Source organism: Malus sylvestris, chromosome 15 (assembly GCF_916048215.2).
Source record: "Malus sylvestris chromosome 15, drMalSylv7.2, whole genome shotgun sequence".
NCBI classification, from domain to species: Eukaryota; Viridiplantae; Streptophyta; class Magnoliopsida; order Rosales; family Rosaceae; genus Malus; species Malus sylvestris.
The window spans coordinates 13,431,396-13,448,046 of NC_062274.1; the positions used below are offsets into that span (position 1 = coordinate 13,431,396).

The window sequence follows — 16,651 nt, forward strand, 5'->3', positions numbered from 1 at the left end:
GGCTCGGATAATCAAAAGTATAATGGTTATAACACTTCTGCAAACAATAAAACAGACATCATATATTTGAGTACTGGGTTAGTTCTTGATCGGAAGCCTCAAGGCCTACACTTAAGGCCCTACAAAGGCACCTATCATAACTAACATGGCCTCTCGGGTATATGTACAACTAAAACTCAACATCCATTCTACATCTGCCATGCTAAAGATGGCAGTGGCACACCTGAGCACTTAAAAGTTAATCTTGATTGTGAGCCTCAAGGCTTATACCTAAGGCCCTACAAAGGCACCTTTCAAAGTTAACTCAGTCCATCTCTTTCAGCCTTGCCCGACAAACCTTGCCCAACAAGCTTTGCCCGACAAGCCCGCCAGTGAAGCAGAAGCCCGACATAAAGCATCAACCGGCGCCGACCTCTCGGGGAGCTGTGTGCTCGTCGGCTAGGAGACATCCCCGATGGAAATTCTAGCCACGAACATAGTTTTGGCACGCCCAGTGGGACATCATTTGTTTTGATCTTGCACGACCAAGAAGGACATCCATAAACTTTGCAGAAAGAATACGAATGACGGTTCTTCTCAAACTTTTCTACAAATGGTAGATCAATCAGGAAATCCTTCTTCCCCATCAGGACAGGTAGTCCTGGAAAACCCATCTTCATCCGGAAAGTCGGAAGGGAGAGGAACTAATGAGGAATTACAGGCTACTATGATACAAGTATTAAGGAGTATGGAAAAAATCTTTTTGGAAACCAAGGAGGAAGTCAGTAGACTGTGTACCTTAACAGGGAATTTACAGAGAAGGTTAGATCTGGAGTTTTCCACTCCAAAATGCTCTCAGGGAAGTGGAATGAGCCAGTTTACCATTAGAAGCGAACCAGTTATTCCTCTATTTCCATTGTTAGAAGAAGAAAAGGATAGGGGAAAGAATAAAGTAGTTCCTGAAGGAAGTCAACCCGTGATAGAAACAGTTCTGGAGAAGGAATTTCCTAGCTTCCCATTATTATCATTTAATAATAGGAAGCAAAGCGAGCAAGAAAGGATGAAGTATGGGATGCCCATAACAACAGGAGAGTCCAGCCAAAAAGAAAGCTCCGCAGCTTCGGATAAACCTCTTCCTTATAGGCCACCCCCATTGGCTCATAAGGGAGAAGGAACCAACTGGAGAAAACCTGAGTCAAAGAAAGAAGTAGGCGCAGGCAATGACCAAAGCCCAAAAAAAGAATCTGCCTTTCTCCTCCAAAATAATAATATAGCTACTCAACAACTGATGGATGAGTTGGCTGAACTAATGAGGACAGTAGCTCAAAATGCTCAACCACGAGTTCGCCCAATGTTCAGGGTTACTTATCAAAAGCCTTATCCTAAATACATTGATGAGCAAAATCCATTTCCTCTCAACTTCAAGATGCCTGCATTCCCAACGTTCACATGTGAAGATAGTAGTGTGTCCTCCAGAGACCACATTTTCAAATTCTCCAATCATTGTGTGGCATATGAAGACAACCCAAACTACAAGTTAAGGTTGTTTGGGAATTCATTGGCGGGACTAGCAGCTCAGTGATATTCTCTATTACCCCCTAACTCTATTGCCAACTGGGGGCAGATGAAGATGGCCTTCCACGAACAATTTTATAGAATAGAACCAGAAATGACTATTAATGATCTGGTTGAAGTCAAACAATACGAACATGAATCCACAGAGGACTTCATAATGAGGTTCAGGAAGACAAGGATGAGATGCCAATTCCCTGTTAACCAAGCTCAGCTCATATCAATTGCTCAAAGGGCTCTGAGATTACCTTTGAGGAAAAGATTTTATGATACACAATTTAACGAGCTACAAGAGTTGGTAATTGCTGCCACAAAATATGAGAGGCTGTTGCTAGAAGAACAGCAAGTGAAGCATACTTCCAAAACTCCTCTCTTCTACAAAAACAAAGCTGCAATTCATCGTGTGGAGGTAGAAGAAATCGGGCCAGAGCAGGAGGATGGCCATGACAGAGAGGAAGTTGAGGTATGTGCTGCTGAGATGACCACACATTTCAAACCATTGACGGTGAAATGATTAGTTCAACCCATCAAAGACCAGAAAATTGTGATGAACGATGGAGGCTTCGTCCATATGAAACCTCCCAAATACCAGAGTTATTCGTTCGATCTGGCTAAGACACCCGAGATTTATGAAGAACTGGTGCGGGCAAGAGTAATTTTGCCCGACAGTACTAAAAAAATGCCCAAACCAGAAGAGTAAAGGGGGAAGAAGTATTGTAAGTTACACTATACCTTCAACCATTCTATAATCAATTGTGTCCAGTTCAGAGATTGAATACAAGACCTTATAGTGAAGGGAAAGCTGTTGCTTGACAAGCCCCAAGCTAGTATGATGGTTGATACCAATCCTTTCCCGGAAGCCCCTATCAACACGATCAATCTAATTGGGGGAAGCCCGAATTGGTATTAGTAAGGGAAGCAGAAGAAATAAGAAAATAGATAATGGGGCAAAGAGTTGCCCGAAATAAGTTCAGACAAAAGCCAGAAGCAAAGCAAGCAAAAGGCAAATACATGTTCATTATGTTAAAAGAAGGGTTACAAATCAATTCTAGTTTAATAATTTTACATCTCTACTCAGAGTGATTATTCGAGAATGATATGTCTGCATGATGGCAAAGATCCTACTAGGTTCGGCTAAAACAGTATGGCTATTTGCAAGTTGAGACCTAGTATGCTCTAATTCCGAGTCTGACTTCTTCACTTCTTCGATTTGGTTTTTGAGGGTGTCAAGAAGAGTTGCTTGCTCAGCTTTTAGAACAACCAGTTGTTCCTCTAGCTTCTGGATTTCAGAAGTCACCACTCCGATTCTTTCTTTTGTTAGCAAACCATCATGATCAACCTTTCAACCTGAGCAAAAGTACTTGATTCTTTCTCCTGGAAACATCTTACACGATTGGCTTGTCTTTCAGCTCTTTTATGTTGATCCCGGAGAGCCCTCAGGTTCTCAAAGAAAGAGAGAAATGAATCATGTTGAGTTTTGGATAGCTGACCGGTTTTGAGCAGCTCCATTGTAACCTTCTCTATATCATGAAGAGCCTTGAGGCCGAACGAAGCTGAGAAGTCATTCCTAGCCCATTCTTGGAAAGCTCATTGCTGCTCTTGAAGATCAGAAGATACGACAAAATGCTTTGAAGATTTTAGCCTTGTCTCGAGTTGCCCGAATTCTTCAAAAAGTTCGAGCAACTTAGCAGTTTTTGAAAATGAAGAAGCAGGATGAGGATTTCGCACTCCAGTTTCCTCTAATGAAGTAGTGCTTACTGATGGGGCAGTTTCTGTCTTCCCGGTCTTCTCAATTCCAGGATGGGAAATCCCGGCACTTCCAATAGTTAAATGAGGTCGGGGGAGCTTTGACTTACGAACCAAACGAGGAGGAGAGGCTTCTTCCAGAACTTGCTGCAAAGACCAAAGAAGACCAGATTAAGACAAAAATACAGTTTGAAGCAAATGGGAGCTTTGGGAAGAAGAAATATACCTGACTGAGCCCTGAGGCTTCATAAGGAAGAGTACCAATTCCTGGTTGAAGGAACGACTCTTTACCACTGATAGGGGAAGAAAAGAGCTGCTCCTGAACCTTCACCAATGCCCTAGAAGTATCCAGGGATAGCAACAATTATTAGTAAGTAGATTGAAAGAGGAAAACAGGAAGAAAATACCTCTATACCTGAGTTTGACCCCGAGAAAAAAGAGGTTTATCGATAGTAACCGTTGGGCGAGCAAACAGCTGTAATACCGCTACCCCTGAGGTCATAGGAATCTCAAGGACTATGAGTTCATCACATATTGCCACTGACGGTTGGGGTGCTTCATATAATGAAGAAGGCTGCGAGAAATGTGAATAAGAAGTTAATATGGAAGCAATGCACAGAAAGTCAATGTAAGGATAGTTACTCACCAAATTACTGTCCTCATCCACAAAGTGCAACATAACTCCGGTGGATGGATCAAATTGAGAAGATGGAGTTGCCTCCAGGGCAGAAGGAGAAATCAAAGACTTCAAAGGAGAACCTTGACTAGGCAAAGGGGCAGATACCCCAACCTGGAGGAAGATAGAAGAATAGAAAGGTTCAGGCATTAGCTCTAGAGACTATAAAATTGCCCAAGGATCGAGAAAGAAGGGAATGCACTTCTGAATGATTAACTCGGGGAGGAGATAGGCTTGTTTCTCGGGCAAGTGGTAAAGAGACCTCGGGCGGACGGAGCTTTTCCTCTCTTGCAGCCTGATTCAAGTAAATCATGCTCATGTTTTTGTGGAAGCAGGAAAGATTATGCAGACATAAACATAAACTATACCTCAAGTTCTTTAAGGGTGATATTTCGCAATTCTTCAGCCTTTTTGTGCATTTTAGCTCATAGTGGTTCCTCCTTAGAAGCAATGGCTGGTTTCTTAGATGTTTAAGGTCCTGTTTTCAAGGAAAGCAAGGGTAATTAGATAAAGAGGAAGGGTGTCGATCCAGAAGAACAAGACTCACTTGAAGACTTTTGCTTCTTTCTGCCTGCCTCAGAAACTGGAGCAAATGAGGCTGAAGACTTGTGAGTTTGGACGGTTCTTGTTCTCTTACTCTTTCTAGTAGGAATTGGTCGTTTAGTCTTGGGTGGGGATGCAGGATCAGAATCTGAGGTCTCAATCACAACTGCTTTCCTTCGCTTAGACACTTGGGTGATGACTTTAGATGCTTCTTCTTCAGCCTCTGAATCTTCTAAAACATCCCTACCTTCTCCAGCTTCTTGTCTTTCAGCCTCCGCCGCAGCTCCATGAAGAACTGCTGCATCAGCTGAGTCATCCTCGGACTCAGTAGGTACTGATTCAACATCCACTTGGGCTGCAAGATTAAGCAAGGTAAAAATTTAGGAGGCTTCAGAATGGATGTAGAATCAAGATAAGAAGAAGAAAAAAATACCTATTAGAAGTAACCAATTCTTCTCCTGGATCATCTCCTTCCAATTTTCAAGTTCGCCTGTACTGAGGTATGATTTGAGAGAAAGTTGACTGAAAAGGCGATCATGAGTCTCTCTTAAGTCTCCTTCATATTTCTTGGTCCATTTATTTTCCCACCAAGAAGAGAAGAGTGAAGTGCATTCAAAATTAAGGATGATGGACTTTCGGGCAGCTTGACCCATGACTTCAAGACTACGTCGGGCAGCTCGAAAGGTCGCCTCAGAAGGAGATGATAATCGAAAGGAAGTGCCACAATGGACAGAGTCGAAGAACGGGATGGGAATGGCTTGCCTAAAACCTAACTGCTTGTTGCAAAAGTTAGGGTGATACATTTCCAACCCTCGATCATATCAATTGCCCCGAACTCCCCAGGCCATGTCTCTCGGTTGAATACAATTAATAAATTTCTTGCTGTAAAAGGAGGTGGCATCTTCCCCAGGAGCATCTTGAAAGGCTTGGTCAGAAAACCAATGATATCTCCTCAAGACCGACGCGCCTCATTCCAAGTCTGATCGAGTCCTACAAACTTTGAAGAAGTAAAAGCAGGCGAAGGTGGAGTGATCGGTAGGAGCAACTTCATCTAGGATTCGGGCAGGGGCCACACCTTTTGGGAATTCTAAGTTGGCAGCCCGAAACTCTGGAAAGTACCATTGAAGCCATGTTTGTATCATCCATATGGGCCCATTCAGGTTAGTCTCAAATGGCTCACCTTGAGTCATTTAAAAAAGAAGATGGTAAATATGAGAAAGAATGAACGGACCCGTAGTTACATCATCAAAGTTATGAAGAGCTTCCACCAAGGGGATCCATTCAACCTTCACTCCTTTAGACTTATTCGGGAAGACATGTTTGTTGAGCCAGTATAGGAGGAAATACATGTGCTCTTGATCTTTATCAACATGAGAAGAACCTGTTCCAAAATTTTCCTTTACAAAAAGGATGAAGCCCTTGAAGGAGGTCTCGTAACTCTTGAAGGTTGCAAAATTATATTCCAAAGAAACGAAAGAGGCAGATGACCCTGGGCTTTCAGCAATTGAGGGAGGAGCCCAGTCTTGAGTAACATCCACTATCCTGCCCGATGGCCTTAGCCCGAAGACCTGGGCCATATCAAGAATAGTCGGAGACATGAGACCTATACGGAAGTCAAAAGTGTTTGTGCCCGAATTCTAGAAGAGAAGAGAAGAAGCGAGCAATTCGGGCTTGGGAATAATGGTAGTTTTTGAGAGCATGATCAATTCATAAATACCATTATTCATCCATTTCTTCTTAAAAGTTGGCTCTAGTTCATCGATCCACTGAGCCCAAGCAGGATCCTTTATCAAAGGAAAGCCTCGACGATATGACGACCACCTGGATGAAGAAATGCCAGACTTAGCCAAAAAGGGATTTAAGGAAAACCAGTTATCCTTGGGCATATTGTTCTCTATCACGGACGGGACCTTAGAAATCCATGCGGGACCCAACGATTGTGCCCCATGCGCTTCAAAGAAAAGCTCAGAATACAAACCCGTTGAGTAGACGGCGCAAAGTGGCGATGCCTTCGCCAGACTCATAGGATAGTTGGATTTGGCTGGGTCTTGAAGCCATTTGATGAGGTTTGGAAGAGGAATGGCAAAGAAGACAACAAGGGTAAAAGATATCGGGCAAAGAGCAATAGAGAATCTGAAAGATTTAGAGAAGCAAAACGTCTGGGAGGTTAAGAAATTTTCAATTGCAGAGGGATTTCGTGCTAAAGAATGCAGAGGATTCGTGGGTTAGTGAAGTGATCGCAGGAAAGTGATGATTATCTTTAGAAGGTATGAAAATCCCAAGAGAGAGACGTGGGTTTTAATGGGGAACTTTTCAATCAATATTGGCGCTTGAAATTCCAGGCTGAATATCAATTGAAGGGGGCACTGTTTGGGTTAAAACTTAAACTTTGGGCTCAAAAGGGAGTTGGCCCAAAAGGAGGAGAGAGGCCCGAAGCCCAGCCCAAGCCCAGAAGGTAGAAAAGGCATTTCCCAACTAGGTGCAGATCATTTGCATCACTTGCTCACCTGCCTAGAGACCAAGTGGTATAGACTAGCCAGCTAATCAGCCCAAAAGTACTTTACAGTGGTAGTACAAGTAAATAGATGATGAGTCATTACCCTTTAAGCTGCATTCGGGCAAGATTATTGCTACAGAAGGCCAAACCGAAGTGTCTATAAAAGAAGAAAGAGAAATCAGAGATAAGGACACTCAAACAAACAAACAAATACAAGCCCAAACTCTGCTCAAAGCCAGATTTTCCTTCAAACGAAGCTGTAATCAGCCCAAGCCTTCATCCCTTTCGGGATAAACCCTCACCAAAAGCCTTTGTAATAGCTCTGCTACCTTGTCCTAAGCTTGCTGTAGTATCGATTTCTTTCTGTAAACTCAACTCCCTACCTCCTTTTCTAAAGCTCTCAAACCCCTTGATAAACCACAAAGATAGGAAGTTGCAAGACGATCAACCTTGCCCGACCCTCTTTGTTTTTTGTCTTTTCATTCATTAGCCTAGCAATATGTTATATACTTCCAGTTGTATACAAGTTATTTCTAGTAAGATGATGATTAAAAGATTCTCTCAGTTCTTGAATCCGATTTGAATATGTCTTCACAATTCAAACCAGATTTAAGTTCTAAGCTTTTGGGCATGTAAGATTGATCATTTAAAAGTCCTTGGCCTCAAGGCATAAAAAAGAACCTTATGTGGACTTAACACATCCACAACAAGCTTTGATAACAAGAAGTCCGAAGTTACTTTGGGCGCAAGTAATCAATTTATCTCTTAGTTTTATTTCTATTATATTATGATTGAAGTAGAACGTTTGAGTATAGAAGGAATTCTGATAGGAAGCCTCAAGGCCTATATCTAATGCCCTACAAAGGCATCTATTTGGGTTCATTCTGCTCTGCGGGCTCGGATAATTAGAAGTATAATGGTTATAACACTTCTGTAAACAATAAAACAGACATCATATATTCGAGTACTGGGTTAGTTCTTGATCGGAAGCCTCAAGACCTACACCTAAGGCCCTACAAAGGCACCTGTCATAACTAACATGGCCTCTCGGGTATATGTACAACTAAAACTCAACATCCATTCTACATCTGCCATGCTAAAGATGGCAGTGGCACGCCTGAGCACTTAAAAGTTAATCTTGATTGTGAGCCTCAAGGCCTATACCTAAGGCCCTACAAAGGCACATTTCAAAGTTAACTCGGTCCTTCTCTTTCAGCCTTGCCCGACAAGCCCGCCAGTGAAGCAGAAGCCCGACAGAAAGCATCAACCGGCGCCGACCTCTCGGGGAGCTGTGTGCTCGTCGGCTAGGAGACATCCCCGACGGAAATTCTAGCCACGAATAGCTTAAATTTTGCATTTTTTTTTCTGGATTTCAATTAAGAAATGAATAAATTTAGTTGTAATTTAATTTAAAGTTTTGATTTGTTTTTTCAATTGTATTATTTCCTATGCAAAACAACTTTGATCTTCCACATGACTACTTTCCGCTGCTTCCGAAAGATCTCTGTCTCGATGTGAGTAGGTTTTTTTCATTCTGTGTGAATTATCCAGTTATTTTTTTTTTGTTAAAATCCAGTTGTTGAATTTGATAAAGAATGTGACTTTGAGATGACAGAAATAGAGAGAGAGATTTTTTTCTCCGACTTCTTTTTTATCTATTAATATCAAATTTTTGCCGTTTCTAAATGATTCTCATCTGTTTTTTTTTTTTTTTTTGCAGTTTTATGTGGAGGTTTAGTTGAACATGGGGAAATTAAGAGTTGCTGCTCACAGAAAAACTGATGCGAAGTGAGATTATGTATTTTTTTTCCCGTTTTGTTATGAATTTTCTTCACTTTTTGCGATTTGATCGAAGATCTCTATATGAACCGTCTATTTTGAAATTGTGTTTAATTTTCTGTAGACCTGTTGGTTTCATGTCCAAGAAATTCCTTTTTTGGGTATGTTCATTGTCCAAGTACTTGATAGGTTTCTGTATCTTTGAGAGCTGGTTCATGAGTTTCTCTGTCTTGATTATACTTATCATCAGTGTAAGTGAAAACAAATATAAACTTGTACAGCAAACTTGACTTTTTTACTGGATTTACTTGATTTGGGTTTAATTTTTAATGGGTTATTTTCTTCAAAGTTGATTTTTTGAATCAGAATGCAAGATGCAATACATTTGTCCAAATTTGGTAGTAGTCTGATTTATTTATTTTTTTATTGGGTGCAGAAACCGTGGGAAACAAGTGTATTTGGATATGGATTTTTGACCTTGGCTATTTAATTGACTTGGATTAGTGTCACTGTCAATTAATCCAATTATTTGTCTTGATTTTCTATTTGGATTTTTTTTTATGAAAATTAAGTATAGGGTTTTGACATATAGGTGGATTTTCATTATTCTTTTCGATTTGTTTTGTCAAAATTGAAATGGAATTTGTTGGCTTGATTTTGTATTAGGTTGCGAAATGGTTCTGTTTTTAGGGTTTTCTCTCCGTCCCACTCCCTCTCCCTCTCTGTTTCTCTTCTTCAATCAGTCTAAAGTAGTTTTGCAATTTAGGGTTCAATGCATTTCAATCTTTTTTACTGGAATATACATACATATTAATGTCTAAATTTGTTCAATTCTTCTATACACAAGGCTGGGTTAATTTGATTCTTGATAGGATTGGATATTATATTACAATTGTGGGTTCTGGTTTTTAAGGCTGGATGAAAAGAAACACCCATCAGAGCTTCTAACAACTCGAAGGTCAGTGATTTCTTCCTTCTCCTCTCTTATTCTGTTTCTGCTATTTCAATTTGTAGGATTTAATTTAGGGTTTTAAGTTGGAAAATTTAATTAAACATTTTAAGTTGCAGAGCTTAGTGTGTTGTTAATTTTGATTGTTGAGAGTGGGTTTTGCTTAAGCTTTTGAGTTCTTAGTTTATATCAAGACATTTGATATAGTTTCATTTATTTTGTGAAAATAAATACTTTTATGTGAAGATATTTCTTTGGAGTTCAGTAAATTGATTGCTCTTTTGGTTGTAAATTTGACATTAGTAAATTCTGGACTTTAATTTCAATGATTACCCAATATTAATTGGCTATTGATTATCATTTGTTTTCTGGAATTTGGACTCTTAACAGTTCAAAGGTTTTGGGAAACCAGCGCTTTTTAATCAAGCCAATTGGGTCCTCCTGGCAATACAATGTCGAAAATTTTTAAGTACGAGTCCGATAGTTTTGGCAAGATGCAAATGGGTTGTGTGTGTATATATATATATATATATATTTTTTTTTTTTGAAGCAATTTACTTTTTTGCATTTTTAAGTTTTATGTGTCCAAGAGTTTTCAATTGTTAATAAGGACTAGAACTGTAAACGGGTCGGGTTTATCGAGTTTGGGTCGGGTTCAATCCGACCCGTTAAGCTAACGGGTCATCCATTTCACCCGTTAACAATTTTTTTTTTTTTTTGCATAGAGTTTATTTTTTGTTGTTAAGACTTTACTGAATTTACTAAAATATCCTCAACTAACGGGTGCTAACAGGTCTAGCGGGTTGACCCAAAGTGACCCGTTAGCGACCCGAACCGTTAAGCATCCATCCAAATACTAATATTAATGGGTCGGGTCGAGTCGAGTCGGGTTAACGGGGCAAGTCCAAAATGTCAGGTCTAATAAAGACCTCGAAAAGGTTAGTCAGTAGTGCTTTAGTGGTACAAAATGTATACATCAATTTGAGTGATTAATATAAACTATGTACATTTTTATTTTGAATGTTGAAGTTGAAGATTGCTTTTGTTAGGATATTAATGATCAAAAAATAACTTTGACTAAATTTCTTTTTCGTTGTTTTCATATGTTGCTTCTGTGGTGGGTTTTGAAATTTCAATTGTTGATGTGAAATTCACTTCTCAAGATAGTTGCGATAATGCCTATTTTTCTCTCAAAGTTGTTTTAGCCGAGTTGCCAGAATCAGTGATTGAAGCTCTCCATGATGAGTCAGACATCGGCCTGGTACACTACTCTCACTCTTTCCTGCTTTTAATTTTGATTGTTTATGAACTGTGTGCTTTTTATTTGCAATTTGTTGCTTAATTTTATTTTGATAATTTATGAATTTTGTTTTATTTTTTGTTGGGCAGCTTTTAGGGTTATTGCCCACAAATTCTCTTTAAGCCAAACAATAAAGTTAGAAGAGCTATAGATTCCTTTGGACTGGTTCCCCTCTATTGAGTGCAAACATGCTCCTAATATACTTGAATTGATTCTATGTTAGTATTTTTTTTTTGGGATTGTTTGTGGTTTTGTGAGCATTACTTAGGTAAAACATGCGTTGTCTAAATTGCTACATTTAGCGATTGTATTTGCTACATCAATTTCAGTTAATTTTTCTATGGATATTATTCATGTAGGTTGTCGATTATAGTTTGAAAACCCGCAACAAAGCGCGGGCATTCCTGCTAGTTACTACGAAATTCAGTTTGTTGATCAAACTTTTTCCTATACAAGTTTCAAATGCTCGGTTTTGTTAAGGATAGTATCAATGGTGATATAATAAGACACTTGTCAATAGATTAGCAAGGTTGTTAGAGTTAGTTATATTGTGACTTAGACAACAAGTTTTATAAATAGAGAATATATAGTCTTAGGGATGATGAGATTGTAACACACATAATATACCATATGAAAGATTTACTTCTCTCTCTAAATTTCTCTCTCTCTCCTCTTCTTTTGTCTTACTTCTCTTCTCTCTTAAGCATAATACTGCACATTCTTCTATGTGATTATAGCTTGGTTTACATGGTACATCGGAATAGCTAATCCCTCGGTTGAAAATCTTTGATCGTGGAATACTTCCTCTCACCATTTTTTATTTCTTTGTTGTTTTTGATCTTTGGGTGCTCTGTATAATTTTTTAGAGCTCATCATCTTCTACATATCACTCTTCTTGGCGTTCGTCTTTTGTGCACACCAAGTGTTCGATACAACTCCTCAATTATCGTTTTTGAACAAGTTTTCTGATTTCTTGCACCAATGATTACTGCTTCCCAATTACAGATTCTCCAGTCTCCAATTACTTCTCTCATCTCCACAATTTCAACGTCCGTGACAGTAAAGCTTGATGAGACAAACTACTTGGTTTGGCATTTTCAGATGCAACTTCTTCTCGAAGGGCATGGTATTTTGGGTTTTGTGGATGGCTCTACCCCTTGTCTTATTCGATCTACAAGGGCTACCTTCAATGGGTTTGAGGTAGATTCTCAAGGAACTACTTCTCAAACAGAATCTGATGACTACAAGATTTGGAAGATGCATAATTGTGCTCTAATGCAGTTGGTCACTGCCACTTTTTCACCATCTGTTGTTTCTTGTGCAATAGGAAGCACTAGTGCTCAGGATCTCTGGACAAGACTCAAGGAACAATTCTTGATTGTTACAAGAACAAGTATCTTCCAAATGAAGTTAGAATTGCAGAATATCAAAAAGGGTAATGATTATATTTCTCTGTATTTTCAAAGAATTAAGGAAGCTAGGGATTATCTTTCTGCAGCTGGGGTTAAATTTGATGATGATGATATAGTTATTCTTACTCATAATGGCGTATCATCTGAGTATAACACCATTAGATCAATCATTAGAGGCAAGGAACATGTTATTTCAATTAAAGATATGAGATCTCAATTGCTTGCTAAAGAAGCAATGCTTGACAATGCCCTTGCAACCTTTTCTTACTGCAATGGATGTTGATAATATTGGGTCTCAGACAAATTTTAAGGGAACATTTGGTCAACAGCCGCTTTACAACAATCAAACTGCTGGATCTCAATATCGACCTTCTTACAACAAGAATAAAGGCAAAAGGAAGTTTCAATATGGTTCTAAATTTAGGACCAACAAGCCCTTTTACCCAAATCAAGCTCGTGGGATTCTTGGAAATTCACCACAACAACAGTTGTCTAATTCTGGCAATTCATGTCAAATATGGTCATCTTGCTCACACTTGTAGGTTTCAAAATACTAATTCTGCAATGGTTTATGGGTGTCAAATCTATGGAAAGAATAATCACAGTGAAAAATTCTATCACTTTGGGAATGCAAACTTAACCTTCACTTTTGGATCCATGAATGCTATGCATGTCAATGCTTCTGTCCACCACTGGAATCCAATCTTTTATAGCAAGAATGGCTTTCAAATTCGGGTGCAACAAATCATATGACTACATATTTGAATAATCTGTCATTGGCAACTCCTTTTCCTTCAACAGAGATGATTTGCAAGTGGTGAAGGTTTGAAAGTATCCCATAGAGGATCTTCCATATTGCAGACTCCATTTTATAATTTGAAGTTAAATTCGGTTCTATATGTACCTAGAATATCTCAGAATTTACTCTCTGTGCATAGAATCTGTCTTCACAATAATTGTTGGCTGATCTTTGATGCTTGGTGTTTTTGGATTCAGGACAAAGCCACAGGGAGAATATTGTTCAAAGGTCTCTGCAATAATGGATTGTATCTCATTCCCTTCACACCATCTTCATCTCATATACAAAAAGCTTATCTAATGGCTGCTTACATTGGTAAACAAGTAACCTCTAGCCTATGGCACCATAGATTAGGTCATCCATCAAACAATGTTGCTTCTCTTATGCTTAAGAAATCAAATATCCCTAATATTGTTGATTCTACACCTATGCTTTGTTCAAATTGTATAGAGGGCAAGATTAACAAACTACCATTTCATTCAGTTCCACATAAGTCTGTTAATCCCTTTGATGTTGTTCACAGTGATGTATGGGGTCATACTCCGTGTCTATCTCTATAAGACTTTAAGTACTATGTTACCTTCATAGACCAATGTACTCGATTCTATTGGATTTTTCCGATTATCAATAAAACTGATGTTTGTGCCATATTTATTACATTCTATCAATTTATACTTAATCAATTCTCAGTTTCAATCAAAACACTTCAAAGTGATGGAGATGGTGAATATATAGGGAAAAAGTTACAAACCTTTCTTGCTTATAAAGGTATAAGTCACCAGTTGTCTTGTCCTTATACACCATAATAGAATGGTTTGGTTGAAAGGAAACATCGTCATATTATTGAAACCACAATTACCCTTCTTCAAACATCTCACTTACCTGCAACATTTTGGTCGTTTGCCTGTCAAGCATCAGTGTATCTTGTTAATAGAATGCCATCACAAACACTAAATCAGAAGTCCCAATTTGCAATTCTTTATGGTTCTGTCCCTGATGTCAGTCACCTCAAAGTCTTTGGTTGTTCTTGTTATCCATTTTTAAGACCCTTAAACACCACAAAGTTACAACCTAGGACGACAAAGTGCATTTTTCTGGGATATGCATCAAAGTACAAAGGCTATTTGTGTTATGAAGTCACCAAAAAGAAAGTTTATGTTTCTAGGCATGTGTTGTTTGATGAATCTGAATTTCCCTATCCAGTTTTTGCATCATCACATTCCCCTAGTCTCCATACATCACATGTGACCTCACAACCAATCCTATCTCACCATCAACCACCTCTCCCACAACCATCAATGCCTAATCTTGATAATGTGTTAGTTTCACCAACTTCTCCAGTTTCACAGCATTCTCAGTCATTCAATCCTACATCACCATTATCCCCATTATCTGATGGTTCTCTCTTATTACCTTCTCCATCATCCATGACTTCAAATGAACAATATTCATCCCCACATATCCCTGTGGCTTCTGAGGTCCACTCTGAGAATCTCGTGGTCCAAATTCCGAACCCTGTGGTTTCTGAGTTTCAACCTGAGAGACTTCAAGTTGTTCTCTCTATTCCTCCATTGAATTTGCATCCAATGCAAACCAGGTCAAATAGTGGTATTTCCAAAAAGATAGCATTACTTACTACAGTTCATAAGAATGGGGCAGTGGATTTATCTACAGTTGAACCTGCAACATATAAGTCTGCTTTAAAGTGTCAAGTATGGGTTAATGCAATGATAGAATAGTTGTCTGCTCTACATACTCAGTCTACATGGAGTTTAGTCCCTCTTCCAGCATAGAAAAACCTTGTTAGGTGCAAATGGGTTTTTAAAATTAAAAAGAATGTTGATGGTTCTATAGGGAGATATAAGGCTTGACTGGTGGCAAAATGTTTCAATCAAGATGAAGGCATCGATTATGGGGAAACATTCAGTCCAGTTGTTAAACCAACAACTGTGAGACTTGTATTGGCCATAACTGCTCATTTTTGGTGGAATTTAAGACAACTTGATGTTAAGAATGCATTTATGTATGGGGTATTGCAGGAAAAGGTATATATGTCACAACATCCAGGTTTCATTGATCCTCAACACCCTGAATATGTCTACAAACTTCACAAATCCTTATATGGCTTAAAACAGGCTCCTAGACCTGGAATGACAAGTTCACAAGTTTTTTGCCTTCACTTGGATTCACTACGACTTATGCAGATTCATCTTTATTTGTGAAAAAGATTGATTCATCTGTAGTGATATTACTTCTCTATGTGGATGCCATTATCATTACTGGTAATGCCCTAAATTTGATTCATGATGTGATTTCTGCCTTAACAAAGGAATTTGACATAAAAGATTTCGGTTCTCTTCATTTTTTCTTGGGAATTCAGATTATCTCTCATAATGATGGTATGGTTCTTTCTCAAGAAAAGTATGTTAAGGATCTCCTTACCAAGACAAAAATGTTAGATTCCAAGCCTTGTTCAACACCTTGTCTGCCTTATAATAGGTTAGTTATTGATGATGGCAAACCATACAACAATCTTGCTCTCTACAACAGTGTGGTTGGTGCTTTACAGTACATAACATTTACCAAGCCAAATATAGTGTTTGCAATGCATTAGGTATGCCAATTTATGCAGCACCCCATGAATTCTCACTTCAGTGCAATCAAGCGGATACTGAGATACCTTAAAGGCACTCTGAATTTAGGCATTCACTATGTTAGAGATGGCTTGGAGGTTAATTCTGATACTATACGAACATTTTCTGATGTGGATTGGGCTGGAGATCCGAATGATAGACGATCTATTACTGGATTTGTGGTATTTTTTAGGTCAAATCCAATTTCATGGCCTTCTGAAAAGCAACAAACAGTGTCCAGATCGTCCACTGAGGCAGAGTATCGAGCTCTTGCTGCAACTGCTGCTGAATTGGATTGGATCAAGCAATAATTGACAGTTTTGCATCTTGATATTCCCAGTTCACTAGTTCTGTTTTGTGATAATATGTCCACTATTGTTTTAACATCAAATCTGGTCTTACATCAGCGCACAAAACACATTAAATTTGATATTCATTTTGTTCGAGAAAAAGTTGCAAAGAAGCAGTTGCAGGTTCAGTTTATGTCTTCCAGTGAGCAGTATGCAGATATCTTGATCAAGGGTTTATCTGCTCCACTTTTTCAAACTCATTGTCGTAATCTCAGCCTTGGTTCCACCTCCTGAGCTTGAAGGGGGATGTTAAGGATAGTATCAATGGTGATATAATAAGACACTTGTCAATAGATTAGCAAGGTTGTTAGAGTTAGTTATATTGTGACTTAAACATCAATTTTTATAAGTAGAGAATATATAGTCTTAGGGATGATGAGATTGTAACACACATAATATACCATATGAAAGATTTA

The 16,651-nt window shown here is 38.8% G+C and overlaps 1 long non-coding RNA gene across 1 annotated transcript; it reads left to right on the plus strand.

Moving 5' to 3' along the window:
- Window positions 1-8,467: 8,467 nt before the first annotated feature.
- LOC126604858 (uncharacterized) lies at window positions 8,468-10,245 on the plus strand. Its single transcript, XR_007616766.1, has 4 exons — window positions 8,468-8,527; window positions 8,734-8,801; window positions 9,706-9,750; window positions 10,132-10,245. It is a non-coding gene; the product is annotated as an uncharacterized LOC126604858 (long non-coding RNA).
- The last annotated feature ends 6,406 nt before the right edge of the window (window positions 10,246-16,651 follow it).